General features: G+C 35.3%; 1 pseudogene; it reads left to right on the top strand.

The window, feature by feature from the left end:
- The first annotated feature begins 2,043 nt into the window (after nucleotides 1-2,043).
- On the top strand, nucleotides 2,044-2,982 carry LOC110212546 (large ribosomal subunit protein uL10 pseudogene; annotated as a pseudogene).
- Nucleotides 2,983-7,787: the final 4,805 nt, after the last annotated feature.

Here is a 7,787-nt window from a genome sequence, read left to right as displayed (position 1 = left end):
ATAATGTATAAGGTTATTAGGGAATTAACAAAAAAATTACATTGTCTAATATAAAAATCATGAAAGAATATAAATGAACAACACATTCTTGACAATCTTATGAATTTGTGCTCAAAATCAATAATAAGAAAAAAGCAAATTCTAAAATACTTATAAAATCATTTTATTCTGCTAGCAAATACTTTGAAGAAACAAGGATGCCTATCATTGGGAAAAGATTAAATGCATTTGGGCTATTATGCAAGGGAATATTCTAAGAAATGACAAATATGAGAAATTAAGAAAACATGGGAAGACTTACATTAAATGATGCCCAAAGAATGAATAGAATCAGGGAAATAATATGAACAATGTCAAAAAATTAATATAAATGGAAAGAACAATAAAATGAAACTGAACCACTAAGTAATTATAGAGACTGGAGCAGACCATGTTTGTATGTGTGTGTGTGTGTGTGTGTGTATGTATGTATATATGCATGCATATGTATATATGCATTTATGGGTATGTGTATATATATATATATATATATATGTGTGTGTGTATGTGTAAAATATATATATTTATATATATTTGTACACACACATACGCACACATCTGTTTGTTGAAGAGGTAGGGGACTATGGATTATGGAATGAAGTTGATGGATATTTTGGTTTTGTGGAACTTTTAAAAAATATATTTTTTAAAAGAAAAACTTGCTAGGCAAGGTTTAGAGTGAAATATATTAAGAACTGTGCTGATAAATATTTTAAGACTGTCTCTTTGGGGAAAATATACACATGACACACTTTTAAGTTTAATTTGCATTTGTAACACTTTTCTTCATCACTTTTTTAAATGGAGAAAATCAATGAAATAACTAATCAAATCCTAATTTGTGGCATTTGCTTACTCCCACGGTATAAATTTTTACAATGAACATTTAATAATCAGCTCTCAATCCAGTACAATCTAGCTCTAGCGTATCACTATACATCTATTTTAAATTTAATATTATAGAAAAAGCATTGACAAAAAGTGTTTTTAAAATAAGAAATAATGCAATTAAATATCGAGGTAACCATCATGATGCCATATCATAAAAGTCAAAGGAAAGGCCATCATAAAGGAAGCCTTCATCAAAAATATCAAATGTTGCAAAGAGCAGTAGAATGGGAGGGGACATTACTTAACAGTATTAAACCCATTAGTGACCTTGGATTGAGCAATTTAAGTTGAGATGTGGAGAAAGAAGTTAAGATTTATGAGACTGAATTGTTGAGAGGACAAAATCACTATAGTTTTAGTAAATGGCAGGATTAAGGAGTAATTATTTTGTTTTATGATAGGAGATCTATCTATCTATCTATCTATCTATCTATCTATCTATATAGGGTGTAGAGGAACAATCAATACAGGAGATACTAAAGGCATTAGAAGCATTTCATAGGTTAGTTTACGGAAGTGTTTTATTTCTTATTCTTTGATCTAAGGGCTGGATGGATGTGGGAGGGGCAAAGGATATATCTGGAAAGGAAAATAATATAAAAACAAAAGATTTTTTTAAAGGAAAGAAGAAATACATGAGAGATAGAATGATTGATGGAGAAAGGTCATAAAAGACATAAAGGAATAGTGTCAAAATTTGAGAGTTAGCTTTATTCAAAATAAGGCCACTATTTTTCTTTTGACTTGATTGAAGAAGATCCATGAGGATATTGAGAGGCTTGGCAGAATTTAGGTAGGGATTTGGGGGAGTTTATATCAGGGTAGCATCAACCATTATAAGACAGGAGTTAAGGCTGTGAATTCTTCTAGCAGTCTTGTGGGTAGCACCAGAAGGAATCATAGCAGGAAGATGGTATGGGTTTTACATTAAGTCAAAATTATGAGGTTAAAAGATTGAGATGTGAGAATGGCACAGAAGGCATCATTGAAGTGGATGATCATAGGTTCCTGAATAGGTAGAGTATAAAAGAAAATCAGAGCTCTCCCCAGGCATGCTCATGTGAGTGACATCGTCTTTAAACCCCACATGGCAATCCCTGAAGCACCTTTGAGATGCCCAGGGTAGACAGGGCTACCTGGAAATCCAACTACTTCTTCAAGATCATCCAACTTTTGGATGATTATCCAAAATGCTTCTTGGTGGGAGCGCACAATGTGAGCTCCAAGCAGATGCAGCAGATCTGGATGTCTCTCAGTGGGAAGGCCATAGTATTGATGGGAAAACTCACCATGATGCACAAAGCCATTTGTGGACATCTGGAGAACAACCCTGCACTGGAGAAACTGCTGCCTCATATTTGGGGAATGTGGGCTTTGTGTTCACCAAGAAAGATCTGATGGAGATTAGGGACATGCTTCTGTCCAATAAGGTGCCAGTTGCTGCCTATGCTGGTGCCATCGCCCCATGTCATGTCAATGTGCCAGCCCAGAACAGTGGTCTGGGTCCTGAGAAAACTTCCTTCTTCCAGGCTCTGCGTATCACCACCAAGATTTCCAGGGACACCATTGAAATCTTGAGTGATGTACAGCTGATTAAGACTGGAGACAAAGTGGCCGCCAGCAAGGCCACCTTGTTGAAATGCTGAACATCTCCCCCTTCTCCTTTGGGCTGATCATTCATCAAGCATTTGACAATGGCAGCATCTACAACCCTGAGGTTCTGGACATCATGGAGGAGACATTGCACCTTCAGTTCTTGGAAGGTGAAACATTGCTAGAGTCTGTCTGCAGATTGGCTACCCAACTGTTGCATCAGTACCCCACTCGATCATCAATGGGTACAAGCAGGTCTTGGCTGTAGGCATGCAGACTGAGTATACCTTCCCACTTGCTGAAAAAGTACAGCCCTTCCTGGCCAGCCCTTCAGCATTTGCAGCGGCTGCCGCTGCTCCAACTGCTGTTGCACCTGCTGCCACCACTCCTGCCAAAGTGGAAACCAAGGAAGAATTGGAGAAGTCTGATGAAGATATGGGATTTGGTCTATTTTATTAGCCCACAGGAAACAACTATTTCAGCCAGTATATTTGTGAAATAAAGAAATAAAGTGCTCACTTATCTCTGAAACAACAACAACAAAAAAAGATAAGAAAAAGCTAGGTAAAGTCGGATAATTAGAAGGAGTTGAAGGAGGGAAGACCAGAATAAAACAACATCCTTTTATTCTACACATCATTCAAATGAAGGCCTGGATGTTTTCTTTCCTCTTCTACTTTTATTCATACTCACAAAAATAAAAATAAAACTTCAAAGTAGAAAGGGACATCAGAGGCCAGTTATTTGGTGCAATCTAATACAGGTCATTTCAAAATAAGATTCTATTCATTTCTAATATGGCAATGAGTCCCTCCTTATTGGCCAGAATGAAAGCCAGGATAGCATTTATCACTCTCATTTCTTCTATCTTCTTAAGAGTGTTCACTATAATAGTTTATGAGTATATGAGTCCTGTGGATTTCAGTCACATTATCTTAGCTTTATAAGGGCATTCTTGAAAATCTAATTCAACACTGTCATTTTATAGGTGTAAGATTTGTGTTCAAACAAGTTAGGTAAATTGTTCAAAGTCAAGAAGTTAGTGGATGTTCCAGTTCTCACTTCTGTGATTGGCCACATCAGCTACAAAAAACCAGTTGGTTGAAATAATGGTATCTTCTTTTTCAGAAGACCAAGTTGCTTTTAGGATTTTTGTGCAATAGAAAGAATAGATCACTAACATTTGTATATTTAATGTGGTGAAAGTCTGTATCTAGAAGCAAAGACTGCCATCAGAAGACAGCAATGAGCTACTTTGTCTTCTATAGGTCAATCAATCAGTAAACATTTTTTAAGAACCTATAATGTGCCAGGTACTGATGAGGGCTGGGGATATAAAAAAAAATACAGTTCCTTCCCTAAAGGAGCTTACAATCTGATGAGGAAGATGAGGAGAATATATACATATACATACATATATGTATATGTATATGTATATATATATATATATAGTGTACATATATACACACATATATGTGTGTATATATGTACATATGTATGTATGTGTATATATACACATGCATACATATACATACATATGCATATATACACACGTACAGTTATATATGGGGTAAATAAGAAATAAGTAACAGACGGAGGACACTGGAATTAAGACAGGTTGGAAAAGGCTTCCTGTAGAAAATAAGATTTTAATTGGGACTTAAAGGAAGCCAGGGAGGTCAGTAGTCAGAGAGAGAGAGAACATTCTAAGCATCAGGGAATAGCCAGAGAAAATGGCCAGAACCAACAGGTGTAGTAAAATGATATTGTATAAAATGATTGTGTATAGGAGAGGTGTTGCAAAAATGAAACCCATAGGTCTTGGCAACAGATTGGCTATAGGGGTAAGAGCCAGGGAGGACTCAGGATGACTCCTAGGTTGTGAGCTTGAGAGACTTAGAGGATAGTGTTGCTTTCTCTAGTAATAGAGAAGGTAAGAGGGAAGAGTGTTTAGGATGAAAGATAATAAATTTGGTTTTGGACATATTGAGTTTAAGAAATCTATCGAACATCCAGTGAGACATGACTGACAGGCAGTTGGAGATGTGAAATTGAAGGTCAGCAGAGATTTGAGCAAGATAGGCAGATTTGAGAATCATCAGACTACAAGTGGTAATTAAATCCCTGGGTGCTGACAAAGTCACTAAGGGAAGTAGTATAGAGGGAGAAGAAAAGAGGGTCCAGAATAAAACTACAAGGACCACCTACAGTTAGAGAGTGTTATCTGAAAGAGGATCCAGCAAAGGAGATAGGAAAAGTGTGATCAGATGGGTAAGAGGAGAACCAGGAGAAAATGGTGTCTTGAAAACCAAGAAAGAAGGGAGTATCAAGGAGAAGAGAGAGAGAGCAATAGTGTCAAAGACTCCAGAGAGGTCAAAGAGAATTAGGATAGAGAAAAGGACATTGGACCTGGCAATTGACATCATTAGTAACATTGAAGAGAGAAGTTTTGGTGGAATGATAAAGTCAGAAGCTGAATTGTAAGGGGTTAGGATTAGAGTGAGAGGAGACCAAGTAGAGGCACCTATCATAGACGACCTTTTCAAGAAGTTTACCTGTGAAGGGCAGATTTTGTCTTGCTAAAGTTTATCTTCAAGCTTTGTTGCTTCAGTTGTAGTAGCTTCAAGTACTTTTCTAATTATGCTGTCTTTTGATTGTGCTCAAATATTTGTTGTTTCATCTCTACCATTCCCTTTTCCAGCATATCTCCTCTTTATTAAGATTTTTCCATTCTAGTTCTAAACTATAGGTTATATGAATATATACATACATACATACATATATATGTGTATATATATATATATATATGCATATACATATATGTGTGTGTGTATCCATCCACCCATTCTGGGGGTTAATGGAGTTTTTCAATTCTCCTTAAGTCATGGTCCAAGAACTTTTTAAAAATATAGTTAGGTGACTATATTTCAACATAAATTATTTCTTTTATAAACGTACATATTTTGTACACTTAAAAAATAATCCTTGAGAAGGGATACATATCTTTCAAAATATTTCCAAAGGAATCTATGACACAAAAAGTTAAGAGCCCCTATTTTAAAATATTCCTTGTTTGTTCAATTTCAGATTACACATTTGGGAGTTAGTTTCCTTATGCATATGCGTGGCGTATATAACCACACTTCAGCTTCAAAATTCATTGCCCTCCTTATCTTTGCTCACATATTATTTTCTACCTACTCAAATGTCATTCTTTATGGAAAATCTTCCCAATTTTTCCAAGTTCAAAATGTCTATCCCTCACTGACCTCATTAACTTTTGTTGTTATAGTACAGTCATTTCCAGCTTTGTGTCCAACTCTTCAGGAATTCGGAATTTTCTTGCCAAAGATACTGGCAAGGTTTGCTGTTTCCTTCCCCAGTTCCTTTTATACATGAAGAAACTGAGGCCAACAGGGTTAAGTGACTTACCCAGGGTCACAAAACTAGTGGATATCTAAGGCCAGATTTGAACCCAGGAAGATGAGTCTTTCTGACCCCAGGCCTGTGCTCTATGCACTGTACTACCTAGCTACCTGGCCTCATCAACTACAATGTCTGATTTCCTGTACACTTAACCATTGAAGATACTATAGCTGTTTTCATTCCTCATCCACTTAATAAACCATATATCTTTAGAGCCACTGTATCTAAACTTCACTTTTCCCTCAACAGCTATCACCATATTTTGCACACATTAGGAACTTAAATGTTCAAAAAACATTCATTATTTTATTGATGTTAATTTGGCCTCCACCTATGAAAATACAATCTGCTTATAGTTCTGGAGCTTTTCTTCAAGAGTTGCTGTAACTTAAACGTAATCTTCTGGTTGTCAAGCCTTTGATGATGAACATTAATGAACCTAGCTAGGCTGGTCTTCAGAAAGCATAAATATAGTCCATTTTGGGGACTATACTCACAGTTCCTTTAATTTGTTAGAATCTAATGGAAATTATGCACTATCAGTACTATTGTCATTTAAGTGATCTTGGGGTCAGTTCCCCAACCAAATGAATCACTTCAACAGAGACTTCATTCATGAAGTTTTTTTTTTTAATAAGAACACAAAATTGTTATTAATGTGGGTTTTCAAGGAACCACATTTCTGGTAAAATATTCTAGTTGTCATTATTCTCTCCTATACCCCAGTGTTTCAGTCCTTCAAGTGTAGGGGAGAGGGCTAGGTAGAAAGGAATAATGTTTTTTTTTTCTTTTTGATAAGTGAAACCATGAAAGTCAACACAGGTCTAAAATAACCAATTTCTCAAATAAAATTGAATGACCCTGTTGGAAATCAAAAACAAAGCTAGATGAATGAAGGAATAGAAAAAGTTTTTTTTTATTATTATTAATTGCTTAGCATCTGCTAAGCACATTGCATTAAACAATGAGAATAAATTGGTCAAAGAAATTTATTGCACTCTTACTTTCCTTCTTTATCCCTTGTCTTGTGTCAGAATGTTTGTAGTAAAGAAATCTGAAAACTTGGGAGATATAACTATCTTTGTATCTCTAGCACCTAGTACAATATCTTGCACACCTATCAAAGATGTTTCATTGCCACAGAAACTCCCTCTACAGATTTCTATCTAATATAGGGATTCATACATGGAAGGAGGATTAAATACCTAGAAAAAGGACTGGAAAATTCTCATGGAGATGATAGAGAATTTGTATATACCAGAGAGAAGTTGTAAAAATCATTTTTGCCTAGCTGACACAGAAGCTCAAGTTCCCTAATTATACTAAAAGTATTACTGGTTTTATAACTTCAAACATTTCCTTAGCTAGAAACTTTCAAAGTGAATACTGAAATCATTTCTTGAATGCTTTTCATCAGAGTTCATTAGGGAGAAATAAAAGATAAGAACTATTTCATTAGATAGCTTACATCATTGGCACTGTGTTGGATGCCGAGTTCAGCTTTGTGGCCTTCTGATGAAGAAAAAAAAAGATAAAGAAAATGTGTATTTGCCATTTTATTTGATATGTCCTAACTTATCAAACTCCACAATTTGATATGTAGGAGAAAAATTAATTATCTTTCATGTTCCATATGAGTCAAGAGTTTAGGAGAGATGATACTATTTGCTAGAGAATTCATCTTGATTTTTAATGATAGGTAAAACTTAAATGTTTCAATTCATTTTGAATTATCTCCTCCAAATTCAGGTGTTTATCAAAAGCTTATTCAGACTTATTGTAATCTTTTAGGTTTTATCAATACATTGAAAAGAATAACAGACAAAAGGAGTTGACTA

This window comes from Phascolarctos cinereus, unplaced genomic scaffold (assembly GCF_003287225.1).
Source record: "Phascolarctos cinereus isolate Bilbo 61053 unplaced genomic scaffold, phaCin_HiC Scaffold_4;HRSCAF=312, whole genome shotgun sequence".
Lineage (NCBI taxonomy): Eukaryota > Metazoa > Chordata > Mammalia > Diprotodontia > Phascolarctidae > Phascolarctos > Phascolarctos cinereus.
The sequence above is the reverse complement of the archived record's forward strand: the minus strand, read 5'-3'. Positions and strand labels throughout refer to the sequence as shown.